Source organism: Musca domestica, unplaced genomic scaffold, assembly GCF_030504385.1.
Source record: "Musca domestica strain aabys unplaced genomic scaffold, Musca_domestica.polishedcontigs.V.1.1 154, whole genome shotgun sequence".
Lineage (NCBI taxonomy): Eukaryota > Metazoa > Arthropoda > Insecta > Diptera > Muscidae > Musca > Musca domestica.
This window is the reverse complement of record NW_026712212.1, coordinates 381,346-409,084: the sequence shown is the minus strand read 5'-3', so window position 1 is coordinate 409,084 and position 27,739 is coordinate 381,346. Positions and strand designations below refer to the sequence as shown.

General features: G+C 36.7%; 1 protein-coding gene across 3 annotated transcripts in view; it reads right to left on the bottom strand.

Annotated features, from left to right (window-relative positions):
• The window catches only part of LOC101896521 (fasciclin-3), a 418,355-nt gene that overhangs the window by 166,048 nt on the left and 224,568 nt on the right, over positions 1-27,739 (bottom strand). The window lies entirely within an intron of this gene.

The window sequence follows — 27,739 nt, the reverse complement described above, 5'->3', positions numbered from 1 at the left end:
AATCCGCCTCAGAGCATTTGGAATAAATTAAAATGTTATATTAAACAAGTAAAAAAACATTAAGTTCGGCCGGGCCAAACTTTTAATACCCTCCACCCTAGGGTAAAAGAACATTAGAAGAAATGTGGCAAAAAACATTAAAATGCCGAATATCGGGAGGTACCGTTATATAGGGGCTACACCAACACGTGCACCTATAAATACAATGTTTCGCCACACGAACTAGGACCCATTATGACCCACAAATACCAACTTTTACACAAATCAGTGAAAAAATGTGGCATAAATCATCAAAATACCGAATATCGGGAGGTACCGTTATATGGGGACTATACCAGAACGTGGACCTATACATGCAATGTTTTGCCGCACGCTCAGGGACCCGTTGTGACCTACAAATACCAATTTTCAGACAAATCCGTGAAAAAATGTGGCATAAATCATCAAAATACCGAATATCTGTAGGTACCGTTATATGGGGGCTATACCAAAACGTGGACCTATACATGCAATGTTTTGCCACACGCTCAGGGACCCGTCATGACCTACAAATACCAATTTTCAGATAAATCCGGGAAAAAATGTGGCATAAATCATCAAAATACCGAATATCGGGAGGTACCGTTATATGGCGACTATACCAGAACGTGAACCGATATATCTCATTTTCAATACCAACCATCCTAGGGACAATACACACACTTGTGCCAAATTTCAAAGGTCTACGTCAAATAATGTGGGCTCTATCGTGATTTCAACAGACAGACGGACAGACAGACAGACAGACAGACAGACGGACAGACAGACGGACATCGCTAAATCGTCTTGAAATTTTATGCTGATTATGAATATATATACTTTATGGGGTCTACGACGAATATTTAGAGGTGTTACAAACGGAATGACAAAGTTAATATACCCTCCTACCCATGGTGGAGGGTATAAAAATACTTATTGGAGCAATAGATATACCGGACCGAGTTTCGCCAAATGGACAAACATCGGTTGAATATGAAAAAGTCCATCGACTTTGGGCTGATATTACATATATGGTGAGCAATAACGTTTAAATCGGATGAAGATGTATATCAAAGGTATATAAAAATCTGAACCGGTCTCTATAAAATTTGGCAGAGGTATTTTTGAGCTGTATCTGATTTCTGGTATCAAATATCATTGTTGTGGAGAGCGTATTGCGTATGTGAGGGTCTTAAACATCAAATCGGATGAAATATATTTATGGGAGCTATTGCTATATCTGAACCGATTTTCACCAAATTTGAAGTACTTGTTTCTAGGATAAATTCTGTCGGAACTGCCAAGATTCAGTTCAATTGGCTGATATTAGTCATTTGGTGCTCAATAAACCTGGCATTGGATGAAAATATATATGTGGGAGCTATATTGAAATCTCATCCGATCTCGATAAAATTTGACCGATAAAAAACAAACAAATTTAAACGCCCTGCGAACGGAGTCTTCAATGAGGTGAAAACTTTGCGCGTCTCCACATAAAGGTTTCCTATGTTATCACATACTTTCTAGGAAAAACCCCTCCCAAGCCAAGAAGATTTCTATAATGGCAATATGGCTTCGTATTTCTTTCTCCTTGTTTTATAAACGTTCGATAAGATATTTTGAATTGGATATATTTACCTGTAGTATCTCCAAAAATGCAAAATTTTTATTTATCACATTTAATCCAAGATATGTATTTCAATTTGCAATGCATTGCTCTCGAATGCGGAATATGCTTTTATACTTTTAGCAAATAAATATTCAAAGATTTAAAGTAACAAAAACAACACGAAAATATTCAAATGGCAACAGCAGCAACAAGAGATGATATAAATTTTTGATTTTTTATTTTCTTCACAAATAAAAACAATAAGCAACGAATAGAAATGAAAAATAAACAATTGACGTAAAAAAACTTTTATAATTGTTTTTTTTTTTTTGGATTGAAGTACACATACACATACATACATACAAACGTAAATAACAATATCATGATAAAGTGTTTGCATCGAAGTGTCTGGGGGGAAAAATCAATAACTAGACCCAATGTTGTTTAAATTGATCCTTCTTGTTTGTGGCACAAAAATTCAAATTTTCATCTAAATCTATGTGCCATGGTATCTCAAAACGAAAACGGAGCGTTCTACTCTAATCGATAATTCCTCCAAAAAAGTCAAAATTTAACTAAATTATGCGATTATCTATACAGGGTGAGATGAAAAAACTGCAACCAACTTCAGACTGCTGTCATTTCTAACCCACTCGTCCAACAGCTTTTAAAATTATACCAGAGACAGCTCATTATATTGTTGATCGATTATTGGTGAGAATTTTCCTAAAAAAAATATTCGTGATGGATTTCAAGCGTAATTTCTTTAAATTTGAATGGAAAATCACAAGTGGCTATCGTTAGAGACCTCCAGCATTTAAATGTGAATAAATCTTTTGTGTCTCGCACCATCGCTCGTAGCCCGACGTCAAGGAAATGGACGAAAGAAAACAGCAACATCAGCAGAAATGGTTGCAAAAGTAATGAAATGACTTGATTGAAACGCGCGTCGCAATGGCCGAAAAATGGCTCATGAGCTGAACATATCGCAATATTCCATTCGGCAAATATTGAAAAATTGGCTCGGGCTAAAGCCATTGAAATACCAAAAAGTGCAAGAACTTACAGCGCAACAGAAAGAAAATAGACTCAAAAGAGCTAATGAGTTGCTTGGCTGAAAGTGGTAAACTGCCGAATTTGATTTTATCCGATGAGAAAACATTCGTTGTTCAGCAGTTTGTAAAAAAAAAAAAACAAAATGATCGTGTCTACTTGCCAAAGAGGTCAGATGAAAATGTTTACCTTCGGTTGGCCACCAGAACTCAAGCGCCGGCCATGGTGATGGTGTGGGCCGCCATAACAGCCGATGGTCGCTCTACGCTCGTATTAATCGATCGTGGCATTAGAATAAATGCCGAATATTATAGCGAAAATATTCTGGAGGATGTACTAAAGCGTTGGGCACCCAAACATTGGACATTGAACATTCCAACAGGACTCAGCACCATCGCACTCAGCGCGCGCCACCCAAGAATGGTTACAAAATGAGGTTCCTCGCTTCATTTCCAGCGCACAATGACCGCCAAAATCTCCGGATACCAATCCGTTGGACTATTGTGTCTGGAGTATTTTGGAAAAAAAGGTTGGCACTAACAAATACCAAAGTGTCGATCACCTCAAGCAAGCGCTTCGGCGGGAATGGGCCAAAATACCGCAGAGCAACATTCGGGCAGCGTGTGACGGTTGCATTGGCCGTTTGAAGGCCATAATTCGTGCCAAAGGTAATCAATTCGAACAAATCTAAACTTATAATAAAATTTGATGCTATTTCCGACATATTTTGCTTTCATTCAATAAAATTAGAAAAAAAGTGAAAAAATTATTGCATTTGACCTTGTTGCAATTTTTTTTATCTCACGCTGTATGTGTTTGCGTCCTACATTTGTACGGAAGGTACAAAATGGTACTAAATTTGGTATTGGGTGAACGAATAGGGCTGAAATCCTCAAATTTGATATTGAGGCCTTGTTGGTATCTGGAATTGAGATATGGAGGTGTTTGGAAATGTTTACTAAAGTTAAAAAAAGAGAAGTACTTAATGGTACTAAATTTGGTGTTGCGCGAAGAAATATATCTAAAATACTGAAATTTGATAAAGATGTCACTGTTGGCGTCTGTGATGAAAATATGAATGTGATTTTGGAAATGTGTACTATAGCTGTACGAAAAGTACTAAATAGTACTATATTTGGTATTGGGTGAAGGAATAGGAATACATATCCTATATTTGTACGAAAGGTTAGAATCATCAAATTTGATATTGAGGTGTCTGTTTATATCTGGAATTTAGATATGGAGGTGGGTTTGGAAATGTGTACTAAAGTTAAAGGAAAAGTACGAAATGTTACTAAATTTGGTATTGAGTGAATTTGTAAAGCTTAAATTCCGAAATTTGATAAAAATGTTGGTGTCTGTGAAGAATTTATAGATGTGGTTTTGGAAATGTGTACTCTAATTGTGCGAAAAGTACTAAATGGTACATAATTTGGTATTGGCTGAAGGAATAGAGCTAAAATTCTGAAAATTGATATGGATGTCACATCTGAATATCTGTGGTTGAGAGAAGGAGCATACTCTCATTATACTAAATGGTACTAAATTTGGTAAAGGGGGAAATTAAAGAGCTGAAAATCTGAAATTTGATATTAAGGTCACTCTTGGTATGTGAGGTTGTTCGAAAAGTACTTAACTTTAGTAATTTTGGGTCACTGTTGGTATTTAGGATGAAGAAATTTAGATTTTATATAGGATGAAGAGATGTAGACGTTGAAATAGTTTTGGACAGAAAAGTGGATGTGGGCAATGGTGTTACGAATATCGTGGAATGAAAATTATAACAAATTTCAAATTCATATGTCCATAAGTCCTATATACACGGGACAACATGATGTAAATCTGTAAACCCAACAGAACGGTATATTTTTTGTATTGAATAGAGTTTTTCCGATACGGACTTATGTTATTTTATTATACCCCAGGTTATTTGGGACATTCAGTGTTTGTTTTTTGGGTTAGATTTTATAGAAATTAAATTTAGCCAAGGATCCTACCAAAGCCTTCGATCTATATTTCCATTAATAAACTATTATATTTACATGTCTATATTTCCAAAAATAAGACATAACGAAATTCACTTGTGCAATGACAGAAGAACATTTTCCATTCCTTAGCAGTTATATAAGCATATTTAACGTTGTTGCTGTTGTACTACTGACATAAGCTGCCAGTTAACAAGAACAGTTAGGGATTTGTAACACATTTTGTGTGTTTTTTTTTTGTTCCAACCAACAATTATGTGTGTAAATGTAAAATTTAATTGCAGGTAGATTTCAGAACTATGCACATACAGATGGTGGAGAAAAAAATTTAAAATTATTTGTTAACTTTCTGAAAAAAAATTTTTGAGAGCCATGAAAAATCAGTTTCCATGGGAAAAATGAGGTACATAACATTGTGCGACACAAACAATAATGTCAGACAAATCTCTGTAGAATTCAGTGTGCCCAAAATGGTTATACCCTAAGCCATATGGCCAAAACGTGCCTCATCGAAATTAGACCTTAGGACCAAATCCGTTTCAGGACATTTGGAGTCAATCTAGCGATGTCTGTCCGTCCGTCTGTCTGACTGGATGGTGTGAATGATAACTCTTGAAGTGAGTATCCAATTTTGTCCAAACTTGGTACATCGAAACATAATTGTCTAACTAACAGAGATGATCTAACAGTTCAGAGATGGGCAATATTGGTCCACTCCTTTTGGTAACTCCCCCACAAAATGTCGAAATTTTCTAAAAAGAAACAAGAAAAAATCTCTAACTTCGGTCGGGTCGAACTATGAAAACCCTCCAACATTTAACAGGAATTTGGCAAATTTTCAAAAAAAAAAAAAAAAAAACATCCGTTAAAAATTCTGTTAAAATCCTAAAAATACCAAATGAAGCCGTTATATTAGGGTCTATACGACAACGTGAACCTGCATAGGCAACTTTTGTCATAAGCCTTTACAATATCAAAATGCGATATATGAAAAAAAAAATCGTTGAATAATGTAGGTATAATCGCCAAAATACCGAATATAGGGAGGTAACGTTATATGAGGGCTATACCAAAACGTGGACCTGCACAGACAATTTTCTGTCTTAGGCTGTATTATGCATTACGAACTTCTAATACCAAATTTGAAACATTTCCGTTAAATAAAAGTAGCTAAAATAATCAAAACACCGAAAATCGGGAGTTGCTTCATATGGGGGGCCATACGAAGACGTTGACTTGCACAGACAATTTTCTGTCCTAGGCTGTAGTATGCATTACGGACAGCAAATACCAAATTTGAAACAATTCGGGTGAATAATATCGCTAAAATCATCAAAATACCGAATATTGTTAGATATCGTTATATGAGGGCTATACATGCTATAGACGTGGACCTACACAGAAAACTTTCTGTCAAATGCTGTATTATCCATTACGAACTTCAAATACCACATTTGGAACATTTCCGGTGAATAATGTCGCTTAAGTCACCAAACTACCGAAAATAGGAAGGTACCATAATATTGGGGCTATGCCAAAAAGAGGACTTACAAAGCCCATTTTCAATACCAAAGTCTTGCAGACATAACATACATTTGAGTAAAATCTTATCAACCTACTTCATTTCGTTCGGAAGCTTAAGTGATTTCCACAGATGGAAGGACATCGCTAAATCGACATAGAATTTTATGCTGATCAAGAATAACAAGGAAGTGGACGGAAGAAAACAGCAACATTAGCAAAAATGGTTAGAAAAGTAAAGAAGCGACTTGATCGAAACCAGCGTCGCAGTGACCGAAGCTGGCTTGCTCGTGAGCTGAACATATCCCAATATCCCATTCGGAAAATATTGAAAAATGACCTCGGGGTAAAGCCATTGAAATTCCAAAAAGTGCAAGAACTTACACCGCAACTGAAAGAAAATAGACTCAAAAGAGCTAAAGAGTTGCTTCGCTTGGCCGAAAGTGGTGAACTACCGAATCTGGTTTTTTCCGATGCGAAAACATTTGTTGTCCAGCAGTTTGTAAACAAACAAAATGATTTACCTGGCAAAGAGGTCAGCTTAAAATGTGCACCTTCGGTTGGCCACCAGAACTCAAGCGCCGGCCATGGCCGCCTTAACAGCCGATGGTCGCTCTCCGCTCGTATTAATCGGCCATGGCATCAGAATAAATGCCAAATATTATCGCGAAAACAATCTGGAGGCTGTATTGAAGCCTTGGGCACGCAAACATTTTGGCCGCAGACCTTGGACATTCCAACAGGACTCAGCACGCGCCACCCGAAAATGGTTACAAAATGAGATTCCTCGCTTCATTTTCATCGCACAATGACCACCAAAATCTCCGGATACCAATCCCTTGAACTATTGTGCCTGGAGTAATTTGGAAAGCAAGGTTGGCACTAAAAATACCAAAGTGTCGATCACGCCAAGCAAGCGTTTCGCCGAGAATGGGCCAAAATACAGCAGAGCAACATTCGGACAGTGTGTGACGGTTTCATTGGCCGTTTGAAGGCCATAATTCGTGCCAAAGATGACCAATTCGAACAAATCTAAACTTTCTAAATTTGATGCTATTTTCGACATTTTTTTGCTTTCATTCAATAAAAATTAAAAAAAAAATGTAAGAATTATGCTGTTTGACTTTTTTGCAGTTTTTTTTTTTATTTCACCCTGTGTAGCCCAAATCTGACACTTCGCAATATTTATATCGTATTTATTTAAGTCCGATACGAAATGGTCGATATTGGTCCATTCCTTACGACCCTTCTCCATAGAGAGTCAACAATTTGAATTATCTTAACAGAAGTCAAAAAAATTGTAAATAATCAAAGGTTGACTAAGGGTATACATCTGTCGGCAATACCTACTGATACTTTTTTTTACCGAATTTTAATACGAATTCCAGTGATTTATTTCTGCGTATTTAAGGAACATTTTAATTTTTTTTTTACATTTATATTAATTATTTAATCTTTACACTGCTAAAAATCCATTCAATCTAATTCGACACCCTAAATCTTAAGATCAAGATAAAATTTCATATTTAAAACAATCCGCCATACCCTTCCCTTTCCATTCCCATTTTTATAGGCATTTTAACACTCAATTATTAAATATTTTCTCGCCTACACATTCTTACAAAAATGTACCCAAAGTTCATCTCTCAAACTATTTAAATAAACCTGAATACGGCAAACTTGACCTTTCACCTTCTCACCACTACCACTCAGATTACACAGATTCCGAATAAAGCAACTTGACACTTTTGCCTCTGTCAAGTAGTTAAACAAACAGCGAACACAATTTAATTTAACACCTTTTCTTTTGGTGGTAGTAGTGGTGGTAATGTTAACAGTTTGCGTACAAAATATCCTTAAATCCTCGTCTTAAAATTTAACTAATAGTTATTCTTGGCCATTACGAGACCGTTAAGCAGTTTGGCAGCAGTTAAGCCATGAACACAATTACCACGACATGGATTGTCGCCGTCTTCCCCCGCTAATGCTGAAAATCAGAGAAAGGAAAGGTCAGAGGAAAACCAAAATTTGTTGAGCCTCGCTGTTGTTGTTGCTGTATAGGTGTTTCGAGTGTGTGTGTGTGTTCGTCAGGCCAATTACCCTATTTCAGGGGCTAAATATTTAAGGTTGAAAGACTTCTGCTGCTTTGTTAACATGATTTTGTGATTTTGAAGGATATTTATTGAATAGTAAGGAGTGATGTTGATAGGACTTTTGACCGGTTGTGAAATTACTTTATTCATAAGGAACCATCAGGACTTTTTTTGGAATTTTTCTAACACACACATTCATAGACGCGCAGAAGAATTTCATATAGAGGTATAGCTAAGCAACTGGTATCTGGGAAAACAAAAACAATTTTTGGTCAAACTCTGATGGGATACACCCTGATAAGTATTGGGGAAATATTTCATTGATTTTTTTTTTGTCTTTTTTCTCTAATTATTTGTTAACACTTTTTTTATGGCATTTCAACAACTATCATTCAAAAAATTCTCTTTGGTTTCTTGACTTTTTACAACAAAAAAATTATATATTAATGTTTTCTTATCACGCCAATTCATTAAGCTAACAAGGCGTGTCTCCTTAAGTCATAAAATATGAGCATTTTGTGGTTTATTATCCTTTAAAGAGAAAGTATATTAACATATTTGCTCTGGTCTACTTTAGCATATTAAACTTAATTAAGTTAAAGTTAGCCTTTTCGGGTGCTTCACCCAAAATACAACCCCTCCGAAACCTGTGTGTTCACACAACGATTCAGGTTAAAACCATTGGTGTTATAAATAGAGAATATTTGGCCACGTGTTCAGGTGGCCAGCAAAAATAAACCATTTGTCATGTTTAGAGAAAGTAAAGTGTGACTGAGATAAATTGTCGTTGAGAGGGAGAGAAATAGGGGGAGAGAGATTGCGAAAGCGAGTAGGAAAGTAATACAAATAGCTATGACTACAAGTATCATTGTTGTAATGTCAAAGGCAAAAGTCTCAACCAGGAAACTGAATAACAGCTCGGCCATATGATTCAGTGTTGAATGGAAAGTAGAGAGTGGGAGACATAACTGCAGAATCACTAGTTACAGAAGGAGTGCAATCATTTTCAAAGTGATTTCAAAGAAAAATTGGGAAACCACTGGCTGGATTCTTCTCTTTTTATTTCATAGTTTCGTGGAATAAGAATTGTGGGTCAGAAGACAATAGGGTAATTTTTTGCGGACAAATCATGATTGAAGTATTTATAGACGAACTGAAATCTCAAAAGACAAGCTGAATACAGTACATATAGACGAGACAAGGAGAGACTTTGTAGACAAATTTTGGATATATGTAATTTAGAAGATCTCTAAATAACTGAAGGAAATATCCTTCTGGACCAAAATGAACGACCCATTTAGGACGCCATTTAGTCCTAATGAATGAGATGAAGGTAGGACTAGTTAAAGGGCGTCTAAATGATATATTTGTAGTAGACATGAATGTAGCCTTTAGAGCTGCTAAGGAGTCTTTAAAGAGGAGCTACTAGGGAGTCCTTATGGACAAGCTAGTAGGGAGTCATTGTAGACGAACTTGACTAGAGTTTCTATAGAGGGGCTGGAAGGGAGTCTTTGTAGACGAGCTGGAAGGCAGTCTTTGTAGACGAGCTGGAAGGGCTTCTTTATAGACGGGCTGTTGGGAATTTTTATAGACAAACTTCTTAAAAATCGTTATAGACGAATTAAAGGGAGTCTTTATAGACGACTTAAAAGAGGGTCTTCCTAGGCCAGCTGAAAGAGAATCTCTTCAGATGAGTTGTAAGAGAATTTTCTGCAGGCGAGCTGGAATTGAGTCGTTATAGACGAGCTTGACTAGAGTCGTTATAGAGGAGCTGGAAGGGAGTCTTTATAGGCGAGCTGCTAGGGAGCCCCTATAGACGAGCTGCCAGGGGGTCTTTATAGACGAGCTGCTAGGGAGTCGTTACAGACGAGCTGCTAGGGATTCTTTATAGACGAGCTGCTAGGGATTCTTTATAGACGAGCTGCTAGGGAGTCTTTATAGACAAGCTACTAGGGAGTCATTGTAGACGAGCTTGACTAGAGTTGCTATAGAGGAGCTGGAAGGACTAGATGCTAGGGAGTCTTAATAGAAGAGCTCGTAGGGAGTCTTTATGAACGAGCTGGAAGGGAGTCGTTGCTAGGGAGTCTTTAAAGACGAGCTGCTATGGAGTCTTTATCGACGAGCTGCTAGGAAGTCTTTAAAGACGAGCTGCTATGGAGTCTTTATCGGCGAGATGCTTGGAAGTTTTTAGAGACAATCTGCTAGGGAATCGTTATTGACGAGCTGCTAGGCAATCGTTACAGACGACTTGGGAGAGGGTCTTTCTAGGCCATCTGAAAGAGAATCTTTTCAGACGAGCTATAAGGGAGATTCTTTTCGGCCGAGCGAAACTTCTCTAACAAACACTGACCATATATTGGTGGCAAGCTGAAAGAGAGTCTTTTTTAGGAATAGCTGAAACAGAGTTTTTCCAAAAAAAGCTGAAAAACCTTTTTAGACGAGCTGAAAGAGAGTCTTCCCAGACGAGTTGGAAGAGGGAGTATCTAGACCAGAGTCTTTCCAGACGAGCTGGTGGATTGACTTTTTAGACTACCTGAAAGAGGGTCTTTTCAGACGAGCTAAAAGAGAGTCTTTTCTAATGAGCCCAAAAATAGCCTTTCCAGATGAGCTGAGAGAGAGACTTTAAAAAAGAATTAAAGGGGGCTTTGTGACGACCTGAAAGAGAGCTTTTTACGACGAACTGAAAGAGAGTCTATCCAGTCGAGTTAAAATAAAGTGTTTCTAGGCCAAAGTCTTTCCAGAGAAGCTATAAGAGAGTCTTTTCAAATGAGCCCAAAAAGATTCTTTCCAGAAGAGCTTAAAGAAGTCTTTCCAGAAGAGCTGAAAGAGAATCTTTCGAGACGAGCTAAAAGAGAGTCTTTCAAAAAAGCTGAAAGAGAGGTCTTTCCAGAAGAGCTGAAAGAGAGTCGTTCCAGATGAGATGAAAGAGGGTCTTTACCGATATCACAAATGTTCAATTACAACCCTATAAGATACAAAATATGGCTTCACCTTAGAAAATATTCAAAATAGGCACTGACGATATGGTGGAAAATTGTGGTTAGGCTTACAAAGCCTGGCTTACAATGTTGAATCAACAAGAATATTGACAGAAGTGGCACCTTTTTGCTTGGAGTACGGCACTGATTTCAAAACCGAATTATAAAGGATGCATTTAAGGCCGCTTGAAAATCCTTTGTGAGGATATGAAGTTGGAGTTCGTTACTTTTTTCAAATTGACTTAATTCGGATGAAAATCTTAAGTGAGGGCTCTCTCAGTTGGGCTCCTTTCCATACTTCAAAATAAAGTTAAGTGTTGCAAGGAGTTCAAAATCGGACTGAAGTTTTTCCTGAGGTCCCCACTAGAATATTTATTAAAACGTCTCCTTATTTGAAAAATATTTTTGAAGTCCGAATCCAGAATGGATGCTAAGCGGTAAAATGGAACCGTTCTTGAACTTTTTTGATCTCACAACATATTTTCGTGTCAAGCAACCTACGGAAGATACCAGAATGTTATGTTAACAAGTTTTTTAAAACTCAGTACAATTTACCGCATATTGTTAACTGATATTACTCGTCTCCTCTAAGCCGATTCGAGACAAGCCGATCTGTAGGGATATGGCTAGATCGACTTTAAATGGCCTGCAATTTATGTCTTCCAAAGAGATTTGGAGTATAAAACCTATATTTAATCCATTTTTACGATAACAAATGAAAAATATCCTCTGCAGCCTAAGGGTATAAAAAGGACAAATCTAGTATTGTGGTACCAAAAAATTACTTCAGTGGCATTGAAAAAGGTTTTTACTCATCCATTGAAAAACATTTTTATGTGTAATTTTTGTTGCAAAATATTACAAAATCTCCCCTTACGAATAACACTTGTACTTTTGCCTACGACTGTTGCGTTACCTCAACACAACTCCAACTTAATACAGTTGCTACCATCGTGGACAATCTAACAAACTAAAACTAGTAGTTCATATGTTCCAAACACAGAGTTAATAAATATCCATTTTGTAGCTTCTGCTTGTGCTATAAATGTAACACATTTACTTCGAGTATAAGCTTCTGCAGTAGGATGTCTTCTGTATGTATGAGCTCCTTCTTCAACAAGAGGATAATAAATCAAAATAGCACTCGTTTTGCACGCCACAAAAAAAGAAGAAGAGAAAAAAAACTAAATTGAAGAACATAACATGGTCGCCATAGTTGGGGGATCGGTCGTCTGTCCCTCTCTCTAAATCTCTATGTTTGGCCGGAAAGTAAAATACTGAAAAGTGGACTTTATTACTTCAATTTCAAGTTCTTCCGTTTTGTTGTATGGAAAGAGGAAATGTTGTGCTAGGTTCTAGCACCAAGTTCGTTGGGCTTTTGCACGCACGCAACAAGGCCTACCGATGTTGGAACCTCATGTTGTGATTTTTTCCATATCATCTCCATCAACGACATGACCATCAGCGGCGTCGTCAAATACCCTCTAATACAAAGTTATGGCATATAGGCGACATGTCATCGGCTATGTCGCCTTTGCCTGTTATATTTTAGTTGAGAACGGGTCACATGTTGCCCCATGTGTCAAGTCTCTGTGAAATTAAATTTCCTTTTCATTTCAAAACAAAAAAAAAAAAAAATGGCTCCATGTTTTTTGGTAAATCTTTTGCTACACAGGATATGATTTGTTCACTTCATACCACTACCATGCCGGCATGACATGTGTGTGCGTAAGCCTGTTTCCCTGCCTCAATTCGAGGAAGTGCGTTTTCCATGTTCATCCGTTCCGAAGAACGAACCCAATCCATGGCTTTTTATTCCTATGGCCTAACATTTTAGCTACCGTTCGTTGGTTGTTTCAATACTTATCCCTGTTGTGTGTCAATGTAAAAATGTGAGTGTATTTTATCTATGGATGCGTGTGTATGTGTGTGCCCATCTGAGTTATGAGTAATCGTTACTTATGATTGGTTAACCCCACTGGTGGAGTAAGTGGAAATTGCAATGTTTATCCCTTCGGATCAAGTGAGTGAGTGTTTGGTTAACCACCCCTTTGTGTGCGTGCATGTATATGTGTGTGTGTGGGTTACTTTGTATGTTGTTTTTTTTAGTTTCAAATAAAGATTGTAATCGAAATTTATGTCTCTAACAAAAAGTACACTAATTGAGTTTGGCTTAAGTGTGCGTAAAATCGGGCAAGGGTGTGGGGTGTTGAAGGATTCTTGTGCGTTTGAGTGGTTTTTGTACGACACAAAAGTTGTACAACATGTGTGCAGGATTTTGCAATATGTTGCATGTTGCATGCAAAATGTTGCCCAACAACATTGCTTAGATACCACTGCGTGAGTGTGTGCGTGTGAGTGTTAGACACATGTGGCAAAGGTTTTCAAACAGTTTAATATCGATGAAGGAGGAAATTAAAAATGATATGAATTTCATTGTGAGCAAAAGAACCAAAGGAAAGTTCTGATTACAAGAAATTGCATCAAAAGAACAGCAAGAGCTTTAATATTCTCTCTGGAAGGAAGCTGTACAGTTTGTAATTCTTCGAGTTGGACTGGAGAAATAGGGAGTGAGAATAATTGTGAATAGATTTCTTGTCAATTGGTGTTTTCAACAGCAATGGCTATTTGGGAAATTTTTATTGTGAAAGATAATTTTTTAAAGTCGAGTTGTGGGTGATTTTAAGTACAACGAATTGAAATGTTTCAGATATAGGTCTAGGTCTTTATTGACGAACTGGAAGAGAGAATTTATAGATGAGCTGAAAGAGAGATTTTTTAGGCGAGCTGAAAGAGAGTCTTTTTAGACGAGCTGAAAAAGAGACTTTCCAGACGAGCTGAAAAAGAGTCTTTTCAGACGAGCTATACCCATGTATCAACCACTGACAATATGCGTGGAAAATGTGGCTAAGACTGCCAATGCTTAATCGACCACAATATTGATCAATGTGGCACCTTTATGACTGGAGTCTTTTAAAAAGAGCTGAAAGAGAGTCAATTCAGGTCAATTCCACCCATCTATCAACCACTGACAATATAGTTGGAAAATGTGCCTAAGGCTCCCAAAGCTTAATCGACCCCAATACTGACCTTTATGGTTGGAGTCTTCCAGGAAGAGCTGAAGGAGAGTTTTACAAGAACAGCTGAAAGACAGATTTTCAAGCAGAGCCGAAAGATATTATTTTCAGCGAGCTAAACCCAACTATCAACCATCGGCAATATGTTTCGAAAACGTGGGTAAGGATCTCAAAGCTTAATGGAGCAAAAGATTAACCGATGTGGCATCATTATGGTTGGAGCCTTTCAAGAAGAGCTAAAAGAGAGTCTTTTGCGAAAGAGCCGAAAAAGAGTTTTTCAAGAAGTCAACCTTACTTACGTATGTAGGGAGTATTTACCTGAAAATAGAAAAAAAAAATGATTTATTAATTTAAGTTAATATTTTATATTAAGTAGTGAACTAGAAAATTATTTTTTCCTCAACTAATACGGCGGATAACAGAGCTCGAATGTAATCATTACACAATGTAACAGTACAGCATTGCTTTATGACTTTTAATTGGTAGTGTGCCGGTATACGTGAGTAGCTGGGCAAGTTTAATCTTCTTCAACAATTTTTTTATTTGTTAATTTTCGAATTAAGACTCCTTGGAATTCGTGCAGTTTTGGCATATTGTGACTTGAACAAAAAAAGAGGATTATCTTGGTAGAAAAAGTTTACCTTCAAACGAGACTTTTTGGCTCTTTTTTTCAAAAAAAAAATCAATTAAGCTAATCTGTAAGTTCGGTTGGGCCGAACTTTGAATACCCTCCACCATTTGGAACGAATTTGGCAATTTTTAAAATATAAAATCCGTCAAAATTTTTGTTTAAATATTAAAAATACCGAATGTAGCCGTTATATTGGGGTCTATACGACGACGTGGTCTTACATGGGCAGCTATTGTCATAAGCTATTACAAAGTGCGAAACTTGAAAAAAAATGGTGATAAATGTAGATTAAATCATCAAAATACTGAATATAGGGAGGTACCGTTATATGGAGGCTATACGAAGACATGGACCTGCAGAGACAACTTTCTGTCATAGGCTGTTTTCCATTACAAACTTCAAATACCAAATTTGAAACAATTCCGGTAGTAAAATGTCGATAAAATCGTCAAAATATCGAATATCGGGAAGTACCGTTATATGGGGTCTGTACGAAGACGGGGGCCTGCATAGACAATTTTCTGTCATAGGCAGTAGTATTCATTGCGAACTTTAAATACCAAATTTGAAACAATTCCGGTGAAGAATGTTGCTAAAATCATCAAAATACCGAAAATAGGGAGGTGCAATAATATGGGGGCTATTCCAAAACGTAGACCTACATGGTCCATTTTAAATTCCAAAAGTCCTGCAGACATAATATACATTTGATTAAAATTTTATCAACCTACTTCATTTCGTTCGGAAGTTAGAGTGATTCCAAAGACGGACGGACATCGCTGAATCGTCATAGAATTTTATGCTGATCAAGGATATATATAATTTGTGGGGTCGAAAATGTATATTTCGAGGTGTTACAAACAAAAATGACAAACTGCAACAAAGTCAAACGCCATAATTTTTAATTTTTCTTTTTTTAATTTTCTGAATGAAAGCAAAAAATGTCGGAAATAGCATCAAATTTTAGAATATGTTTAGATTTGTTCGAATTGGTCACCCTTGGCACGAATTATGGCCTTCAAATGGCCAATGAAACTGTCACACGCTGCACGAATGTTGCTCTATTTTGGCTCATTCCCAGCGAAGCGCTTGGTTGAGGTGATCGACACTTTGGTATTTTTTAGTACCAGCCTTGCTTTCCAAAATACTCGAGACACAATAGTCCAACGGCAATTTTGGTGGCCATTGTACGCTGGAAATGAAGTGAGGAATCACATTTTGTTACCATTCTTGGGTGGCGCGTGCTGAGTGCGATGGTGCTGAGTCCTGTTAAAAAATGTCCAAGGTCTGCGTCCAAAATGTTTGCGTGTCCAAGGCTTTAATACGCTTTCCAGAATATTTAGTCGATAATATTCGGCATTTATTCTGATGCCACGGTCGATTAATACAAGTGGAGAGCTACCATCGGCTGTTATGGCGGCCTTCACCATCATCATGGCCGGCGCTTGAGTTCTGGTGGCCAACCGAAGTTGCACATTTTTAGCTCACCGCTTTGCCAAGTAAACACTATCATTTTGTTTGTTTACAAAGTGCTGGACAACGAATGTTCTCTCGTCGGAGAAAACCAATTTCGGCAGTTTAACACTTTCGGCCAAGCGAGGCAACTCTTTAGCTTTTTGAGTCCATTTTCTTTCCGTTGCGGTGTAAGTTCTTGCAGTTTTTGGCATTTCAATGGCTTTGCACCGAGCTCATTTTTCAATATTTGGAATATTGCGATATGCAACGCGAGTTTCGATCAAGTCACCCCTTTACTTTTGTACAATTTCTGCTAATGTTGCTGTTTTTTTCCGTCCACTTCCTTGACGTCGGGCTATGCTACCAGTATCACTGTAACGAGTATTCACATTTAAATACTCGAGTGCTCTAACGACAGCCAGCTGTGGTTTCCCAGCCAAATATAAAGAAATCACACTATCACGCTTGAATTCCATCACGAATAACTTTTTCTGAAAAATTCTCTCCAGAATGCTTTTGTACCCTTGTAAACAATGTAATGAGCTGGAATAATTCTAAAAGTTGTCGGACGAGTGGCTTTGAAATGACAGCAGTCTGAAATTGGTTGCAGTTTTTTCACCTAACCCTGTATATGTATCCGTTACGCTAAATATACATATATGTAAACTTGACTGTTCGAAATTTCGAGCACTGATTTTTGGAGAAACGAAAAATCGGAAAATTTTTCTGAGCAAATTTTTGACATGGTTTGAAACTACCTTGAAAAAATTTTCTTTTTCAAAAACAAAAATAAAAATTAAAATTCGGAACGAAATGGGTTAATAGCACAGGAGAAATGGATTTGGCTCAAACTAAGGTGTATTTGTGAAACAGTTACCTTTTTTATTTACCGAAAATAATTTTGAACGCCTGAATTATTCTCGACAAACAAAAACAATATATAAGTACAAAATATTAATTAAATGTCTTCGTATTGTTTTATGAAACTCTTCTCCCAAATAATGTTCATCATTACCAACGTCTGTTTGCCAAATATTTGCATTGTCTACTTTACGTAAATACCCTTTCTCTCTCAAGGAGCCATAAAAATCAATTAAAAAGACAAAATATTTTCCACATGAAAAGAAAAAAAAAGTACATGGCATTTTATAACGCCTCATAAACACATTTTTAATACGTTCATCATTAAAAGCGATCAATGGTTACAAGGATATGCATGCGAATGCATAAGACATAAGAAAACATCAGTAATGGAAATCGAATAACAACCATGTGCTAATGGATTTTACAGGACTCTGGATTGATGTGTTATGCTTAAGATGTCATTAAGTGCGGTCCAAAAGTAGCAACGAAAACAACAATCATCCTCTGTTCGAAGAAACAACACAGAGATGTATGAAGTACACATAGTACATATGAACGATGTAATGTTCTGTCGTACGAAATAATCTATGAATGAAAGTGTTGCCAAAGAAACATAATTATCACCTTGTAGATTGGTGTTGGTGGAAAACTCCATTTCATTTCAATGGCTATTACAGATCATCAGGCTGTGACAGTCCGTGGATGTTGAATAAATTTATTCATGCGCTGCATATTATAAGGGGGTATTTTCGTGAGTGTGTGCGTGCGTATACATATTTATTCCAAACCTTGAACCCTTCCGCATGTAGTCAGTCATTGCAGGGATAATTAAAATTCCATACTTATTCACTCTTTGAGAATAAAAGCAATCATTTAATGAGCATTCCTGTTTAATATCCAATTCTGGGAAAATTGTATTGAATTTTCCGCTTTCCTTGTGTTTACATGGCAACGTGGAAAATCGCATATATTGAGAATATGTAGGCGAAAAATTGAAAGGGGATTAAAGTAGTTATTGTAAATTGATTCGTTAACTAAGCAATTATATCTGCAGTTATGACAAACATAAACCAAGCAACAAGTAAAGAAAGGTCAAATGTCGGACGGGACCGACTATATGATATCCTATACCACTCTGCGTATTTAGTAGAGCTCCCGTGACAAAAAAAATGTTTATATTCACAATTTATGTGAAGTAGATCAATCCAACTATGAACCTTATTTAAATGCGTATCACGACTTTAGAGTACTCACAATTAGGGGACTATATTCAATTCTGAATCTATTTTCAACAAATTTGACGTAGGCTTTTGTACCTCTAGTACTCAAAAACCTTGCTGTATAGTGCATTTTATGACTTCGATAAGAATTATAATAAAAACCAGTAAAGAAAGTCTTCAAGTCGGGCGGGGCCGACTTTATGATACCCAACACCACTTTGCTAATTAAGTAGAGCTCCACATAACAATTAAAAGTTTTTATGGGAGAATTCAATCATACACGCTATGATTATAATTATAATTTAAAGTTCAAAGGACTAAATATGCCGAAGCATTTGTATCTTTTAAATTCGGAATTGTATTGCCCATTTGGTGCACAATTAATTTGAAATCGGATAAAGATATATATGGGAGCTATATCCAAATCTGAACCGATTTCGAAAAAATTTGGCAAAGATATTTCTGAGCTGTATTTGATATATTTCCCTGAATATCGTTGTTACGGAGTGCATATTACGATTGTGGGTAACAAATATAACAAAGCGGATGAATAATATATATGGAAGCTATAGCTATATCTGAACCGATCTTCACCAAATTTGACACACAAGCTTCTGGACTCAATTCGGTCGTAAGTGCCAAATTCCATCCCATTTGGACAAATATTAGACGTTTGATGCACAATAAAAGGTAAATCGGCCGAAGTTATATATGGGAGCTACATCCAAATCTGAACCGATCTCGATAAAATTTTGCAAATGTATTTCTGAGCTGTCAAATATGTCAAATATTTCCCCAAATATTGTTGTTGCATAGTGCATATTATGGCGGCGCTGGACAAAAATAATAAATCGGATGAACAATATATAGGGGAGCTATGGCTATATCTGAACCGATTTCGATCAAATTTGACATACTCATTTTCAGGTTCAATCTGATCGTACGTGCAAAATTCCATACAATTCGGACTGATATTACACGTTTGGTGCACAATAAAAGGCAAATCGGACGAAGATATATATGGGAGCTATATCTAAATTTTGACCGATTATCTGCAATTTCAATAGGGTTCGTCCTTGGGCCAAACAAAAGATCTCTGCAAAATTTCATCTGGATCGGGCAATAAATGCGACCTGTACTTTGTTTACAAAAATACTTGGACAGACGGACGGACAGACGGACGGACGGACATGCATAAATCGACTCAGAATGTGATTCGATGCAGATCATCAAAAGGAACTATGGGTCTATCTCGTTTCCGTCTGCCTGTTACAAACAAATGCACAAAGACATAATACCCTGACCACCTTGTGGTGTAGGGTATAAATATTTATTGGAGCAATAGATATGCCGTAGCGAGTTTCACTGAATGGTAAAATTCGGTTGAATGTGAAAAATCTATTCAATTTTGGCTGATATTATATATGTGGTGGACAATAACCGTAAAATTAGATGAAGTTGTATATCGAAAGTATATACAATCGGAACCGATCTCGATAGAATTTGACAGAGGTATTTCTGGGCTGTATCTGATATCTGGTAACAAATATTATTATTGTGGGGTGCACATTACGTATGTGAGGGACTTAAAATTTTTTAAAATTTTTTTCTGATGCCATGCTAGATTAATACGAGCGCAGAACGACCATCGGCTGTTATGGCAGTCCACACCATCACCATGGCCGGCGCTTGAATTCTGGTGGCCAACCGAAGGTGCATATTTACAGCTGACATCATTGGCAAGTAAACACGATCATTTTGTTTGTTTACAAACTGCTAGACAGCGAATGTTTTCTCATCGGAGACGGAGAAAACCAAATTCGGCAGTTCAGCACTTTCGGCCAAGCGAAGCAACTCTTTAGCTCTTTTGAGTTTATTTTCTTTCTGTTGCGGTGTAAGTTTTTGCACTTTTTGGAATTTCAATGGCTTTACCCCGAGCTCATTTTTCAATATTTGCCAAATGGAATATTGCGATATGTCCAGCTCACGAGCCATTTTTCGGCCATAGCGACGCGGGTTTCGATCTAGTCGCTTATTTACTTTTCAAACCATTCCTGCTGATGTCGTTGTTTTCTTCCGTCCACTTCCTTGACGTCGGGCTACGCTACCAGTATCATGGTAACGAACGATGGTACGAGCCACAAAAGATTTATTCACATTTAAATGCTGGAGTGCTCTAACGATACTCACTTCTGGTTTTCCAGTCAAATATAAAGAAATCACACTACACACTTGAATTCCACCACGAATAACTTTTTTTCTGGAAAATTCACACCAAAATGCTTGTGTATGCTTGTAAACAATATAATGGGCTGCCACTGGAATAAGTTTAACAGCTGTCTGACGAGTGGCTTAGAAATGACAGCAGTCTGAAGTTGGTTGCAGTTTTTTCATCGCACCATGTGTATGGGAGCTAAAGCCATACCTGATTTTCATCAAAATTTGAAGTACTTGCTTCTAGACTGAATTCGTTCAGATGTGCCAAAATTCTGGTCATTTGGATTGATATTGGCTATGTGGTGCACAATTACCCCAAATCGGCTGAAGATATAGATGGGAGCTGACTTGCGATGATATTGGGTATTTGGTACACAATTACCCCAAATCGGTTGAAGATATATACGGGAGCTATATCAAATTCTCCAATTTCTATAGGGTTCGTCCTTGGTCGAAAAAAATATTTTTTGAAATATTTCATCTCAATCGGATAATAAATGCGACCTGAATTTTATTCACAAGAATACATGGACAGACGGACTGGCGTGTATAAATCGACTTAGAAAGTAATTCTATGAAAATCCTCAAAAGTAACTATGGGCCTATCCCGCTTCCTTCTCCACGTTACAAACAAATGCACAAAGATATTATGTGGTGTAGGGTATAAATATGGGTTGCCCATATTCGACGGAACTTTGGGCCCTTTGGGCCCATTCCAAACGACGAGGCCTGTCCGCAGGCAACATTTTTTTGCGTCAATTGAATTTTGTACAGAAACAAATGCAAATCAATGCGAATAATCCGTTGTAAAGTGGACCGAGCCATGCCCAACTGCTGAGAACGGCGTTTTTGGGATGTTCTTGGGAACCTCTCAACACTGGCTCGTACGGCAGCGATATTCTTGGCCGATCGCATTGATCGACTTTTATATGGCCTTTTCGGATTAGAAAGAGCCTTACCAGTCGAAAATGTTTCGTATAAACGCTTAATGGTGTTCTTAGAAGGCGCACTTCTCACATTTTTTAATGTTTTAAAAGCACGTTGAGTTTTCACAATTGACTTCTTCTGTTGAATGTAAATTTCAACTATTTCAGAGCGTGGCGTGTATTGGTTCATGGTAAAAATCTGCGATGTGACATCTCTGTCAAAAGTTATGGCGTTGCCAGATGGGTCCGTCGAATATGGGCAACCCTGTACTATGTCAAGGTCTATTTAATTAGGTCATACAAGAGAACAATTCATGGCCTAGTGTGCTCTGGGTGCCAAAGGATTTTGGGGAGGATTCGATCAAAATAGAAGAAAACACTTATAATTGTTTCGGAAACTTTAAATTGACGCGTTGTTAACTTATTTTTCTCGTCGAAAGCTGAAATTTATAAAGCTTTAATAATTGTTTGACAGCAAAGGAAGAGAGCAGCTGGCCTTACCGTACCACCTAGTAAAATTGTTTACGGATTTATTTTGATTCTTGTTAAATCCACAATTTTAAACCTCCCATTAAATATCCATTTTTAACACCCATACATGTTGCAGTCAGTTTTTGTTTTTGCAATAAAATTATGTGAAAATTGTAGTTCAATTTTCATTTCAATAAAATTATATAAATTGCCAGCATTAATGTTGTTCGTTATTTGATTTTATTAATTTTTTCATTATTTAATTTCGTTGTCGGTTTTCAAGTGACATTTAAATGCCACGATTGCCTGGCATGAACTGTGAAGTACGTGCAAATTAACGTTTCATTTGAATTAAATGAAATATGTATTTCGTTCTGTTTTTATTCTTTGTAATTGACTAATAATGTTTGTATTTATATGGAAACTCCATGGCAATGCTGAAATTCCACGTAGTGTGGAATATTGAGATTCCTCATGGTGTGGAATGCATTGGAAACAATATACAGCAGAGAATTTTTATTGGGATGGAATTAACATTGTTAAGTAGAAAAAAAACGTATGGATTTTTATGAGCTATTTAATAATAATATTGAAAAGGGATTTTTTGAAACGTATAAGTCATATTAATTGATCATACAATAGGGCGTATGATATATATTATTGGAAATTAATTAATATTATTCATACTGAGCTATTTTGAAAATATTATTCAATAAAGGGATAAGGAAATAAAAAAAAACAGCTTTAGAAAAAAGCCATAAAAATAGGTAAAAAATCTGTTACTTCAGCCGGTGCGAACCTTGAACACCATACACCATTTGGAAAGAATATAGAAATTTTCACAAAAAAAAAAAAAAAAAAAAAAAAAAAAAAAAAAAACACTCACGTTGGAAAATGCTGTTAAAATCTTAATCATATACGAAGGCCTGGACCTGCATATGCAATTTCCTGTCACAGGCTGTAATATCCGTTAAGAACGGCAAATACGAAGTAGTTCCGGTGAATAGTGCTGCTAAAATCATCAAAATACCCAATATAGGGAGGTACAGTTACAGGGTGAGATGAAAAAACTGCAACCAACTTCAGACTGCAGTCTGTCATAAGGCACTCGTCAGCTGTCAAAATACCAAAAGCATTTTGGTTAGAATTTTCCAGAAAAAAAAGTTGCTCGTGATTGAATTCAAGCGTGATGGTGCGATTTCGTTATATTTGTGTTTCGTACCATCGGTCATTACCGTGATACTGGTAGCGTGGCCTGACGTCAAGGAAGTGGACGGAAGAAAACAGCAACATCAGCAGAAATCGTTCGAAAAGTAAGGAAGCGACTTGATCGAAACCCGCGTCGCAGTGGCCGAAAAATGGCTCGTGCGCTGAATAAATCGCAATATACCATTTGGCAAATATTGAAAAATGAGCACGGGGTAAAGCCATTGAAATTCCAAAAGGTGCAAGAACTTACACCGCGAAAGTGGTGAAATGCTGAATTTGGTTTTCATCGATGGGAAAACATTTGTTGTCCAACAGTTTGTAAACATACAAAATTATCGCGTTTACAGCAGAATATGTGCACCTTCGGTTGGCCACCAGAACTCTAGGGCCGGCCATTGTGATGGTGTGTGCCGCCATAACAGCCGATGGTCGCACTCCGCTCGTATTAATCGACCGTGGTATCAGAATGAATGCTGAATATTATCACGAAAATATTCTCGAGGGTGTACTAAAGCCTTGGGCACGCAAACATTTTGGCCGCAGACTTTGGACATTTCAACAGGACTCGGCACCTTGGCACTCAGCACGCGCCACCCATGAATGGTTACAAAATGAGGTTCAACGCTTCATTTCCAGCGCACAATGGCCACCAAAATTTCCGGATACCAATCCGTTGAACTATTGTGTCTGGAGTATTTTGGAAAGCAAGGTTGGCACCGAAAAATACCAAAATGGTGATCACCTCAAGCAAGCGCTTCGCCGGGAATGGGCCAACATACAGCAGAGCAACATTCGGACAGCATGTGACGGTTTCATTGGCAGTTTGAAGGCCATAATTCGTGCCTAAGGTGACCAATTCGAACAAATCTAAATTTATTCTAAAATTTGATGCTATTTCCGACGTTTTTTGCTTTCATTCAATAAAATTTAAAGAAATCTAAAAATTACGGCGTTTAACATCGTTGCAGTTTTTTTATCTCACCCTGTATTAAAGACCTATAGCTATATCTTAACCGATCCATTTAATCCATTTTATTCGGGCTGATATTAGCGATTTGGTGCACAGTAAAGCTGATATCGGATAAAGATATATATGGTAGCTATATCCTAACCTGATCCACAATTTACCCAAAGTCGGTTGAAGATATATGGGGGCTATATCTAAATGTGATCGAATTATCACCATTTTCAATAGGGTTCGTCCTAAGGCCAAACAAAAAATATGGTTTGCAAAATTGCATCTCAATCGGATAATAAATGCGACCTGCATTTCGGTCACAAGAACACATGGACGGACTGACATGCATAAATCGACTCAGAAAATGATCCTATGAATATCCTCAAAAGTAACTATGGGTCTATCTCGCTGTTCCAAAGACATAATGCCCTTACCACTATGCTGTGTAGGGAAAAATAATCTTTTCTTAATTTATTTTTTTATCAGTGCTAGGTCAGCTGCAAAAAATGGACAATATCGGCCAACTTGTTCCAGTACCTCCCACACAAACGGTTAAAATGTTGAATAATCTCAAGGCTAGTGAAATATGAGAAAATGTGACTTATTGTCATAGAATGTCGCCCATTTTAATATTTGTACCAAAAAAAAAAAAAAGATCTGGCATGAAGATGTGGTTGATCGGACCAGTCATTCTGCTACCTTCCACACAAGAGGTCAACATTTTGCACAATCTCAACGCTTATACATTGACAAAAACGGAGTCCTATTATCTTCGATTTTAGCATATTTCAATATTTCTAACAGCATAAGATCTGTTAACTATCACACATCACTTCAAAATTTTGAATGCATATAAGCCTCATAAAATGCCAAAATGAGCATCCGATTGCTTCCAAACTTGGCTCATCCCAATATTTCTACCAACACAAAGTAAAGGGTTATTTTTTCTTTCTTTGAAAAAATTCCAAAATCAAACGCTTTAAATTTTATTGACAAAAAGGCAACATTTTTGTTCCATGAAATCAAAACTATTTGATTTCAATATGAAAAACACTCTCACAAAAAAGACACTATGTAAACTGTTGCAGTTGAGCAACAAAAAAATCATAAATTCTCAATTAAATTTGTGTTTTAGTTCTCCAACTGACATGATGCAATGCTATGCTGTGCCAGCTTTACACAACAAAGCGAGGATCATGACAACAACCAAACGAATAACCAACCAACAGAAATAGTTTCAATTTCTGTTTACAAATTCATAGGAATTCCAGTGAAGGCCAATCGATGCAGTTGCTGTTCGCCCAAAAAGAAATGAAACGAATCGAATCGAGAAAAAAAAAACAAAACGTCAAACAAGTCCACAGCCATTTTTGTGAAGCTGTAAATGTTGACACTCGCATTGCAGAGAACAGTTTTTCTTTCTTCTATTGGAGTTACCCTTGGCCGGGGGGAGGGCTAGGTGGGAAGGGAGTTTTCGGTTTTAGTTGCAACATCTGATTGCTGGTTAACCGCGGCCGCAAAGCCGTTACTTGTTATTGCAGCTGTGTATTGCTGCATGCGCTCTGAAACTTGCGCTTGTTGTAGCGTGGCCGAAGTTAGAGAAGTGAATAAATAACACAATGTTGTCATAATATAAACATTGTTCAATTTTGACGTATTGCAAATAAACTTTTCAAAACTTCTCGCAACAACAAAAAAACTAAAATTTTACTGGAAAAAAAGTTGTTAAGTCAACAAATGGTGGATGAAAAAAAAAAAAAAATACATACATCTAACTGCAATGCATTTATAGCTGAATGTAATAGAAATATATTTATATGTGTCAAATTCAATGATTGAAGGAAACATTAGCGTCAGTGAATCGGGGTGTTTTATTAACAACTAGCTGGCCCGGTCCGCGTTGCCGGCCTGTAGTTTTTGTCTATTAGGCATATTTGTCAAAGTATAATTATTCACAGATATGACTGATATCTGTTCACGTACTGGTCGATTAAAAGTGTTTTAAAATACCTATACCCATATTTAAGCCGTGGACTTGAGGGGGTACTATTACATGGAGAAAATTCTAAAATTTGTAGATATGTTGCAATTTTTGTGTAAGATTCCACCCAAATATACATTTTTAGCCAAATCTTTTGAAATATGGTAAACTCAGGAGGTACCTTTACATGGGCACTACTCCGAAATATCGACCTACATTGAAAACTTTCTTCTACCGCTTATAATCCAATATGACAAACAGAGACCAAATCAAAAATATAGCAATTTTACACCCATGGGAATTAATTTCATTTGCCATTTAAATTGTAAGTTGGTTGTAAATTGTAAGTTGTAAGTCCATATTTTTATCATAGTATAATTCAACGACGATTCAACAAATATTCTGTCCCGTGCTACTTTCTTATATTTGTAATTTGTCCATGTTTTCATAATTTATTTCATATAGATGTGCATCCCAAATCTATGTTCTCAACCAATATTCTCTTGGGGGTTACAAATTCAATAGAATACAAAATTTTCTTTTCTGAACACACATTAGATGTGAAAGTGGACTTGGGGATACTCCAATGTGGGGGCTTTACTTAAATAAATTCCTAGGTGACAATTATCTGTATGATGGTTCCATACACCAGGGTAGCGTATATACAATTTTTTAGCCAAATCAATTGATAAATGTGGTCAAGACCAATATGGGCCCTACTCTGAAAATTTCAAATTTTGCCAAATAAGGCCAAAAATGTGGGCATGACCCCAAAATAGCTTAAATCACACGATGGATATATAAATATGAAATCGGCTTGTACCCTTATCCGTGAGTTATGATCGATATCATGACCTGCAAAAGCGATTTAAGTTATCTTGAATGTTTGGGAAGAATTTCTGGAAGGATAGAAATCATTATTTTGTTCACAAAAAATCCACTGAATTCAATATGATAATACAAATTGAAAAAAATTGACAAAAGAAGAATAACAAATTGAAAAAATCTTCAACTTGTTTTCTGATTTTTTACAGCAAATGTTTAAAGATCCTTAAGTTTGTCAATAGAATGTACTATTATTTTAAAATTCGATTCCATAGAAATTTTTTTTCGATTTGTTCCCGATTTGAGAGTTTTTGCAATAAGATCTCTTTTTCTTGATTTTTTAGCGATTTTGAAAAATAATTTATCTTTTAACTTTGGCGTGACCGCGTTAAATTATTTCGATATCGTCTATTCCGTTACGCCACCACATAATTCGGTACTACACTTCCATGTAACCCGCCATCAATTTCAGTTCTCAAGAAATCAAGTCAATTAAATAAATTGGTATTAATATTCGAATTCAAAAATAAAATACAAAAAACACTACAAATGTACATTAGAAAAAAGTAAGTCAAAATGGAAAAAATCATGCAAAATAAAACATTACTATTGTACATTTCAAAATTCAAAATGGAAATGTTAATATAT